This window comes from Heptranchias perlo, unplaced genomic scaffold, assembly GCF_035084215.1.
Source record: "Heptranchias perlo isolate sHepPer1 unplaced genomic scaffold, sHepPer1.hap1 HAP1_SCAFFOLD_184, whole genome shotgun sequence".
NCBI classification, from domain to species: domain Eukaryota; kingdom Metazoa; phylum Chordata; class Chondrichthyes; order Hexanchiformes; family Hexanchidae; genus Heptranchias; species Heptranchias perlo.
The window spans coordinates 209,169-222,296 of record NW_027139120.1 but is presented as its reverse complement, the minus strand read 5'-3'; the positions used below and the strand labels follow the sequence as shown (position 1 = coordinate 222,296).

The following is a 13,128-nucleotide window of genomic DNA, read 5'->3' as shown; positions in this document are numbered from 1 at the left end:
CTGATATCCACCATGCCCCTCACAGTAACAATCTCTGATATCCACCATATCCCTCACAGTAACAATCTCTGATATACACCACACCCCTCACAGTAACAATCTCGGATATCCACCTCACCCCTCACAGTAACAATCTCTGATATAGACCTCACCCCTCACAGTAACAATCTCTGATATACACCACACCCCTCACAGTAACAATCTCTGATATAGACCTCACCCCTCACAGTAACAATCTCTGATATACACCACACCCCTCACAGTAACAATCTCTGATATAGACCTCACCCCTCACAGTAACAATCTGATAAACACCACACCCCTCACAGTAACAATCTGAAAAACACCACACCCCTCACAGTAACAATCTGATAAACACCACACCCCTCACAGTAACAACCTCTGATATACACCACACCCCTCACAGTAACAATCTGATAAACACCACACCCCTCACAGTAACAACCTCTGATATACACCACACCCCTCACAGTAACAATCTCTGATATACACCACACCCCTCACAGTAACAATCTCTGATATACACCACACCCCTCACAGTAACAATCTCTGATATACACCACACCCCTCACAGTAACAATCTCTGATATACACCACACCCCTCACAGTAACAATCTCTGATATACACCACACCCCTCACAGTAACAATCTCTGATATACACCACACCCCTCACAGTAACAATCTCTGATATACACCACACCCCTCACAGTAACAATCTCTGATATACACCACACCACTAATTGTCACACTTTGATATACACCGCAACCTTCACTGTAGCATTCGATATACCCCGCATTTTACACTGGAACACTCTGATATACCCCAAATCCCTCACTGGAACACTCTGATATGTCCCACACCCCTCATTGTAACCCTCGGATAGACACCTCACCCCTCACTGTAACAGTATGATATACCCTACACCCACACTGTAACAGTATGATATACCCTACACCCACACTGTAACAGTATGATATACCCTACACCCACACTGTAACAGTATGATATACCCTACACCCACACTGCAACAGTATGATATACCCTACACCCACACTGTAACAGTATGATATACCCTACACCCCTCACTGTAACATTCTGATATATCCCACACCCCTCACTGTAACAGTCTGATATATCCCACACCCCTCACTGTAACAGTCTGATATATCCCACACCCCTCACTGTAACACTCTGATATATCCCACACCCCTCACTGTAACACTCTGATATACCCTACACCCCTCACTGTAACATTCTGATATATCCCACACCCCTCACTGTAACAGTCTGATATATCCCACACCCCTCACTGTAACAGTCTGATATATCCCACACCCCTCACTGTAACACTCTGATATACCCCACACCCCTCACTGCAACACTCTGATATATCCCACACCCCTCACTGTAACAGTCTGATATACCCCACACCCCTCACTGTAACAGTCTGATATACCCCACACCCCTCACCGTAACACTGTGATATATCCCACACCCCTCACTGTAACACTCTGATATATCCCACACCCCTCACTGTAACAGTCTGATATCCCCCACACGCCTCACTGGAACAATCTCTGATATACCCCACACCCCTCATTGTAACCCTCGGATAGACACCTCACCCCTCACTGTAACACTCTGATATACCCTACACCCTCACTGTAACAGTTTGATATACCCCACACCCCTCACTGTAACACTCTGATATACCCCACACCCCTCAATGTAACACTGTGATATACCCCACACCCCTCACTGTAACACTCTGATATACCCCACACCCCTCACTGTAACACTGTGATATATCCCACACCCCTCACTGTAACAGTCTGATATACCCCACACCCCTCAATGTAACACTGTGATATACCCCACACCCCTCAATGTAACACTGTGATATACCCCACACCCCTCACTGTAACACTGTGATATACCCCACACCCCTCACTGTAACACTCTGATATACCCCACACCCCTCACTGTAACACTGTGATACCCACACCCATCAATGTAACACTGTGATATAACCCACACCCTCAATGTAACACTGTGATATACCCCACACCCCTCACGGTAACACTCTGATAAACCCCACACCCCTCACTGTAACAGTCTGATATACCCCACACCCCTCACTGTAACACTCTGATATATCCCACACCCCTCACTGCAACACTCTGATATACCCCACACCCCTCACTGTAACACTCTGATATACCCCACACCCCTCACTGTAACACTCTGATATATCCCACACCCCTCACTGTAACACTCTGATATACCCCACACCCCTCACTGTAACACTCGGATATACCCCACACCCCTCAATGTAACACTGTGATATACCCCGCACCCCTCACTGTAACACTCTGATATATCCCACACCCTCACTGTAACACTGTGATATACCCCACACCCCTCACTGTAACACTCTGATATATCCCACACCCCTCACTGTAACACTCTGATATACACCACACCCTCACTGTAACACTGTGATATACCCCACACCCCTCATTGTAACACTTTGATATATCCCACACCCCTCACTGTAACACTCTGATATATCCCACACCCCTCACTGTAACACTCTGATATACCCCACACCCCTCACTGTAACACTCTGATATATCCCACACCCCTCACTGTAACAGTCTGATATATCCCACACCCCTCACTGTAATAGTCTGATATATCCCACACCCCTCACTGTAATAGTCTGATATATCCCACACCCCTCACTGTAATAGTCTGATATATCCCACACCCCTCACTGTAATAGTCTGATATATCCCACACCCCTCACTGTAACAGTCTGATATATCCCACACCCCTCACTGTAACACTCTGATATACCCCACACCCCTCACTGCAACACTCTGATATAACCCACACCCCTCACTGTAACAGTCTGATATATCCCACACCCCTCACTGTAACACTCTGATATACCCCACACCCCTCACTGCAACACTCTGATATACCCCACATCCCTCACTGTAACAGTCTGATATACCCCACACCCCTCCACTGTAACAATCTCTGATATACACCACACCCCTCACAGTAACAATCTCTGATATACACCACACCACTAATTGTCACACTTTGATATACACCACAACCTTCACTGTAACACTCGATATACCCCAAATCCCTCAGTGGAACACTCTGATATGTCCCACACCCCTCATTGTAACCCTCGGAGAGACACCTCACCCCTCACTGTAACAGTATAATATACCCTACACCCTCACTGTAACAGTCTGATATACACCACACCCCTTACAGTAAAAAAATTCTGATATACCTCACACGACTAACTGTGACAATCTGATATACCCCACACCGCCCAATGTAATACTCTGATATACCCCACACCCCCCAATGTAATACTCTGATATACCCCACCGCCCCCAATGTAACACTCTGATATACCCCACACCCCTCACTGTAACACTCTGATATATCCCACACCCCACAATGTAACACTCTGATATATCCCACACCCCTCACTGTAACACTCTGATATATCCCACACCCCTCACTGTAACACTCTGATATACCCCACACCCTCACTGTAACAGTCTGATATACCCCACACCCCCCAATGTAATACTCTGATATACCCCACCGCCCCCAATGTAACACTCTGATATACCCCACACCCCTCACTGTAACACTCTGATATATCCCACACCCCACAATGTAACACTCTGATATATCCCACACCCCACAATGTAACACTCTGATATACCCCACACCCCTCACTGTAACACTCTGATATATCCCACACCCCACAATGTAACACTCTGATATATCCCACACCCCTCACTGTAACACTCTGATATATCCCACACCCCACAATGTAACACTCTGATATACCCCACACCCCTCAATATAACACTCTGATATACCCCACACCCCTCAATATAACACTCTGATATACCCCACACCCCTCACTGTAACACTCTGATATATCCCACACCCCACAATGTAACACTCTGATATACCCCACACCCCTCTATATAACACTCTGATATACCCCACACCCCTCTATATAACACTCTGATATACCCCACACCCCTCAATATAACACTCTGATATACCCCACACCCCTCACTGTAACACTCTGGTATATCCCACACCCCACAATGTAACACTCTGATATACCCCACACCCCTCTATATAACACTCTGATATACCCCACACCCCTCTATATAACACTCTGATATACCCCACACCCTCACTGTAACACTCTGATACCCACAACCCTCACTGTAACACACTCTGATATACCCCACACCCCTCAATATAACACTCTGATATACCCCACACCCTCACTGTAACATTCTGATATATCCCACACCCCTCACTGCAACAGTCTGATATACCCCACACCCCTCACTGTAACACTCTGATATACCCCACACCCCTCACTGCAACACTCTGATATATCCCACACCCCTCACTGTAACAGTCTGATATATCCCACACCCCTCACTGTAACAGTCTGATATATCCCACACCCCTCACTGTAACACTCTGATATACCACACACCCCTCACTGCAAAACTCTGATATATCCCACACCCCTCACTGTAACAGTCTGATATATCTCACACCCCTCACTGCAACAGTCTGATATACCCCACACCCCTCACTGTAACACTCTGATATACCCCACACCCCTCACCGTAACACTGTGATATATCCCACACCCCTCACTGTAACAGTCTGATATATCCCACACCCCTCACTGTAACACTCTGATATACCCCACACCCCTCACTGCAACACTCTGATATATCCCACACCCCTCACTGTAACAGTCTGATATACCCCACACCCCTCACTGTAACAGTCTGATATACCCCACACCCCTCACCGTAACACTGTGATATATCCCACACCCCTCACTGTAACACTCTGATATATCCCACACCCCTCACTGTAACAGTCTGATATCCCCCACACGCCTCACTGGAACAATCTCTGATATACCCCACACCCCTCATTGTAACCCTCGGATAGACACCTCACCCCTCACTGTAACACTCTGATATACCCTACACCCTCACTGTAACAGTTTGATATACCCCACACCCCTCACTGTAACACTCTGATATACCCCACACCCCTCAATGTAACACTGTGATATACCCCACACCCCTCACTGTAACACTCTGATATACCCCACACCCCTCACTGTAACACTGTGATATATCCCACACCCCTCACTGTAACAGTCTGATATACCCCACACCCCTCAATGTAACACTGTGATATACCCCACACCCCTCAATGTAACACTGTGATATACCCCACACCCCTCACTGTAACACTGTGATATACCCCACACCCCTCACTGTAACACTCTGATATACCCCACACCCCTCACTGTAACACTGTGATACCCACACCCATCAATGTAACACTGTGATATAACCCACACCCTCAATGTAACACTGTGATATACCCCACACCCCTCACGGTAACACTCTGATAAACCCCACACCCCTCACTGTAACAGTCTGATATACCCCACACCCCTCACTGTAACACTCTGATATATCCCACACCCCTCACTGCAACACTCTGATATACCCCACACCCCTCACTGTAACACTCTGATATACCCCACACCCCTCACTGTAACACTCTGATATATCCCACACCCCTCACTGTAACACTCTGATATACCCCACACCCCTCACTGTAACACTCGGATATACCCCACACCCCTCAATGTAACACTGTGATATACCCCGCACCCCTCACTGTAACACTCTGATATATCCCACACCCTCACTGTAACACTGTGATATACCCCACACCCCTCACTGTAACACTCTGATATATCCCACACCCCTCACTGTAACACTCTGATATACCCCACACCCTCACTGTAACACTGTGATATACCCCACACCCCTCATTGTAACACTTTGATATATCCCACACCCCTCACTGTAACACTCTGATATATCCCACACCCCTCACTGTAACACTCTGATATACCCCACACCCCTCACTGTAACACTCTGATATATCCCACACCCCTCACTGTAACAGTCTGATATATCCCACACCCCTCACTGTAATAGTCTGATATATCCCACACCCCTCACTGTAATAGTCTGATATATCCCACACCCCTCACTGTAATAGTCTGATATATCCCACACCCCTCACTGTAATAGTCTGATATATCCCACACCCCTCACTGTAACAGTCTGATATATCCCACACCCCTCACTGTAACACTCTGATATACCCCACACCCCTCACTGCAACACTCTGATATAACCCACACCCCTCACTGTAACAGTCTGATATATCCCACACCCCTCACTGTAACACTCTGATATACCCCACACCCCTCACTGCAACACTCTGATATACCCCACATCCCTCACTGTAACAGTCTGATATACCCCACACCCCTCCACTGTAACAATCTCTGATATACACCACACCCCTCACAGGAACAATCTCTGATATACACCACACCACTAATTGTCACACTTTGATATACACCACAACCTTCACTGTAACACTCGATATACCCCAAATCCCTCAGTGGAACACTCTGATATGTCCCACACCCCTCATTGTAACCCTCGGAGAGACACCTCACCCCTCACTGTAACAGTATAATATACCCTACACCCTCACTGTAACAGTCTGATATACACCACACCCCTTACAGTAAAAAAATTCTGATATACCTCACACGACTAACTGTGACAATCTGATATACCCCACACCGCCCAATGTAATACTCTGATATACCCCACACCCCCCAATGTAATACTCTGATATACCCCACCGCCCCCAATGTAACACTCTGATATACCCCACACCCCTCACTGTAACACTCTGATATATCCCACACCCCACAATGTAACACTCTGATATATCCCACACCCCTCACTGTAACACTCTGATATATCCCACACCCCTCACTGTAACACTCTGATATACCCCACACCCTCACTGAAACAGTCTGATATACCCCACACCCCCCAATGTAATACTCTGATATACCCCACCGCCCCCAATGTAACACTCTGATATACCCCACACCCCTCACTGTAACACTCTGATATATCCCACACCCCACAATGTAACACTCTGATATATCCCACACCCCACAATGTAACACTCTGATATACCCCACACCCCTCACTGTAACACTCTGATATATCCCACACCCCACAATGTAACACTCTGATATATCCCACACCCCTCACTGTAACACTCTGATATATCCCACACCCCACAATGTAACACTCTGATATACCCCACACCCCTCAATATAACACTCTGATATACCCCACACCCCTCAATATAACACTCTGATATACCCCACACCCCTCACTGTAACACTCTGATATATCCCACACCCCACAATGTAACACTCTGATATACCCCACACCCCTCTATATAACACTCTGATATACCCCACACCCCTCTATATAACACTCTGATATACCCCACACCCTCACTGTAACACTCTGATACCCACAACCCTCACTGTAACACACTCTGATATACCCCACACCCCTCAATATAACACTCTGATATACCCCACACCCTCACTGTAACATTCTGATATATCCCACACCCCTCACTGCAACAGTCTGATATACCCCACACCCCTCACTGTAACACTCTGATATACCCCACACCCCTCACTGCAACACTCTGATATATCCCACACCCCTCACTGTAACAGTCTGATATATCCCACACCCCTCACTGTAACAGTCTGATATATCCCACACCCCTCACTGCAACAGTCTGATATACCCCACACCCCTCACTGTAACACTCTGATATATCCCACACCCCACAATGTAACACTCTGATATACCCCACACCCCTCACTGTAACACTCTGATATATCCCACACCCCACAATGTAACACTCTGATATATCCCACACCCCTCACTGTAACACTCTGATATATCCCACACCCCACAATGTAACACTCTGATATACCCCACACCCCTCTATATAACACTCTGATATACCCCACACCCCTCAATATAACACTCTGATATACCCCACACCCCTCACTGTAACACTCTGATATATCCCACACCCCACAATGTAACACTCTGATATACCCCACACCCCTCTATATAACACTCTGATATACCCCACACCCCTCTATATAACACTCTGATATACCCCACACCCTCACTGTAACACTCTGATACCCACAACCCTCACTGTAACACACTCTGATATACCCCACACCCCTCAATATAACACTCTGATATACCCCACACCCTCACTGTAACATTCTGATATATCCCACACCCCTCACTGCAACAGTCTGATATACCCCACACCCCTCACTGTAACACTCTGATATACCCCACACCCCTCACTGCAACACTCTGATATATCCCACACCCCTCACTGTAACAGTCTGATATATCCCACACCCCTCACTGTAACAGTCTGATATATCCCACACCCCTCACTGTAACACTCTGATATACCACACACCCCTCACTGCAAAACTCTGATATATCCCACACCCCTCACTGTAACAGTCTGATATATCTCACACCCCTCACTGCAACAGTCTGATATACCCCACACCCCTCACTGTAACACTCTGATATATCCCACACCCCTCACTATAACACTCTGATATACCCCACACCCCTCACTGCAACACTCTGATATATCCCACACCCCTCACTGTAACAGTCTGATATATCCCACACCCCTCACTGTAACAGTCTGATATACCCCACACCCCTCACTGTAACACTCTGATATACCCCACACCCCTCACTGTAACAGTCTGATATACCCCACACCCCTCACTGTAACACTCTGATATATCCCACACCCCTCACTGTAACACTCTGATATATCCCACACCCCTCACTGTAACATTCTGATATATCCCACACCCCTCACTGTAACAGCCTGATATATCCCACACCCCTCCCTGTAACAGTCTGATATACCCCACACCCCTCACTGTAACAGTCTGATATATCCCACACCCCTCACTGTAACAGTCTGATATATCCCACACCCCTCACTGTAACACTCTGATATACCCCACACCCCTCACTGCAACACTCTGATATATCCCACACCCCTCACTGTAACATTCTGATATATCCCACACCCCTCACTGTAACACTCTGATATATCCCACACCCCTCACTGTAACACTCTGATATATCCCACACCCCTCACTGTAACACTCTGATATATCCCACACCCCTCACTGTAACACTCTGATATATCCCACACCCCTCACTGTAACACTCTGATATACCCCACACCCCTCACTGTAACACTCTGATATACCCCACACCCCTCACTGTAACAGTCTGATATATCCCACACCCCTCACTGTAACACTCTGATATACCCCACACCCCTCACTGTAACACTCTGATATACCCCACACCCCTCACTGTAACACTCTGATATACCCCACACCCCTCACTGTAACAGTCTGATATATCCCACACCCCTCACTGTAACACTCTGATATATCCCACACCCCTCACTGTAACACTCTGATATATCCCACACCCCTCACTGTAACACTCTGATATACCCCACACCCCTCACTGTAACACTCTGATATACCCCACACCACTCACTGCAACACTCTGATATATCCCACACCCCTCACTGTAACATTCTGATATATCCCACACCCCTCACTGTAACACTCTGATATATCCCACACCCCTCACTGTAACACTCTGATACATCCCACACCCCTCACTGTAACACTCTGATATATCCCACACCCCTCACTGTAACACTCTGATATATCCCACACCCCTCACTGTAACACTCTGATATACCCCACACCCCTCACTGTAACACTCTGATATACCCCACACCCCTCACTGTAACAGTCTGATATATCCCACACCCCTCACTGTAACACTCTGATATACCCCACACCCCTCACTGTAACACTCTGATATATCCCACACCCCTCACTGTAACACTCTGATATACCCCACACCCCTCACTGTAACACTCTGATATATCCCACACCCCTCACTGTAACACTCTGATATACCCCACACCCCTCACTGTAACACTCTGATATATCCCACACCCCTCACTGTAACACTCTGATATATCCCACACCCCTCACTGCAACACTCTGATATATCCCACACCCCTCACTGTAACACTCTGATATACCCCACACCCCTCACTGTAACACTCTGATATACCCCACACCCCTCACTGTAACACTCTGATATACCCCACACCCCTCACTGTAACACTCTGATATATCCCACACCCCTCACTGTAACACTCTGATATATCCCACACCCCTCACTGTAACACTCTGATATACACCACACCCCTCACTGTAACACTCTGATATACCCCACACCCCTCACTGTAACACTCTGATATACCCCACACCCCTCACTGTAACACTGTGATATATCCCACACCCCTCACTGTAACACTCTGATATATCCCACACCCCTCACTGTAACACTCTGATATACCCCACACCCCTCACTGTAACACTCTGATATATCCCACACCCCTCACTGTAACACTCTGATATATCCCACACCCCTCACTGTAACAGTCTGATATATCCCACACCCCTCACTGCAACAGCCTGATATACCCCACACCCCTCACTGTAACACTCTCTGATTTACCCCACACCCCTCACTGTAACACTCTGATATACCCCACACCCCTCACTGTAACACTCTGATATACCCCACACCCCTCACTGTAACACTCTGATATAGCCCACACCCCTCACTGTAACACTCTGATATACCCCACACTCCTCACTGTAACACTCTGATATACCCCACACCCCTCACTGTAACACTCTGATTTATCCCACACCCCTCACTGTAACACTCTGATATACCCCACACCCCTCACTGTAACACTCTGATATACCCCACACCCCTCACTGTAACACTCTGATATATCCCACACCCCTCACTGTAACACTCTGATATACCCCACACCCCTCACTGTAACACTCTGATATATCCCACACCCCTCACTGTAACACTCTGATATATCCCACACCCCTCACTGTAACACTCTGATATACCCCACACCCCTCACTGTAACAGTCTGATATACCCCACACCCCTCACTGTAACAGTCTGATATACCCCACACCCCTCACTGTAACACTCTGATATACCCCACACCCCTCACTGTAACAGTCTGATATACCCCACACCCCTCACTGTAACACTCTGATATATCCCACACCCCTCACTGTAACACTCTGATATATCCCACACCCCTCACTGTAACATTCTGATATATCCCACACCCCTCACTGTAACAGCCTGATATATCCCACACCCCTCACTGTAACAGTCTGATATACCCCACACCCCTCACTGTAACAGTCTGATATATCCCACACCCCTCACTGTAACAGTCTGATATATCCCACACCCCTCACTGTAACACTCTGATATACCCCACACCCCTCACTGCAACACTCTGATATATCCCACACCCCTCACTGTAACATTCTGATATATCCCACACCCCTCACTGTAACACTCTGATATATCCCACACCCCTCACTGTAACACTCTGATATATCCCACACCCCTCACTGTAACACTCTGATATATCCCACACCCCTCACTGTAACACTCTGATATATCCCACACCCCTCACTGTAACACTCTGATATATCCCACACCCCTCACTGTAACACTCTGATATACCCCACACCCCTCACTGTAACACTCTGATACACCCCACACCCCTCACTGTAACAGTCTGATATATCCCACACCCCTCACTGTAACACTCTGATATACCCCACACTCCTCACTGTAACACTCTGATATATCCCACACCCCTCACTGTAACATTCTGATATATCCCACACCCCTCACTGTAACACTCTGATATATCCCACACCCCTCACTGTAACACTCTGATATATCCCACACCCCTCACTGTAACACTCTGATATACCCCACACCCCTCACTGTAACACTCTGATATACCCCACACCCCTCACTGTAACACTCTGATATATCCCACACCCCTCACTGTAACACTCTGATATAACCCACACCCCTCACTGTAACACTCTGATATACCCCACACCACTCACTGCAACACTCTGATATATCCCACACCCCTCACTGTAACATTCTGATATATCCCACACCCCTCACTGTAACACTCTGATATATCCCACACCCCTCACTGTAACACTCTGATATATCCCACACCCCTCACTGTAACACTCTGATATATCCCACACCCCTCACTGTAACACTCTGATATATCCCACACCCCTCACTGTAACACTCTGATATACCCCACACCCCTCACTGTAACACTCTGATATACCACACACCCCTCACTGTAACAGTCTGATATATCCCACACCCCTCACTGTAACACTCTGATATACCCCACACCCCTCACTGTAACACTCTGATATATCCCACACCCCTCACTGTAACACTCTGATATACCCCACACCCCTCACTGTAACACTCTGATATATCCCACACCCCTCACTGTAACACTCTGATATACCCCACACCCCTCACTGTAACACTCTGATATATCCCACACCCCTCACTGTAACACTCTGATATATCCCACACCCCTCACTGCAACACTCTGATATATCCCACACCCCTCACTGTAACACTCTGATATATCCCACACCCCTCACTGTAACACTCTGATATACCCCACACCCCTCACTGTAACACTCTGATATACCCCACACCCCTCACTGTAACACTCTGATATACCCCACACCCCTCACTGTAACACTCTGATATATCCCACACCCCTCACTGTAACACTCTGATATATCCCACACCCCTCACTGTAACACTCTGATATACCCCACACCCCTCACTGTAACACTCTGATATACCCCACACCCCTCACTGTAACACTCTGATATACCCCACACCCCTCACTGTAACACTGTGATATATCCCACACCCCTCACTGTAACACTCTGATATATCCCACACCCCTCACTGTAACACTCTGATATACCCCACACCCCTCACTGTAACACTCTGATATATCCCACACC

General features: G+C 47.4%; 1 protein-coding gene across 1 annotated transcript in view; it reads left to right on the top strand.

The window, feature by feature from the left end:
* The window catches only part of LOC137309850 (myosin light chain kinase 2, skeletal/cardiac muscle-like), a 251,228-nt gene that overhangs the window by 54,887 nt on the left and 183,213 nt on the right, over positions 1 to 13,128 (top strand). The window lies entirely within an intron of this gene.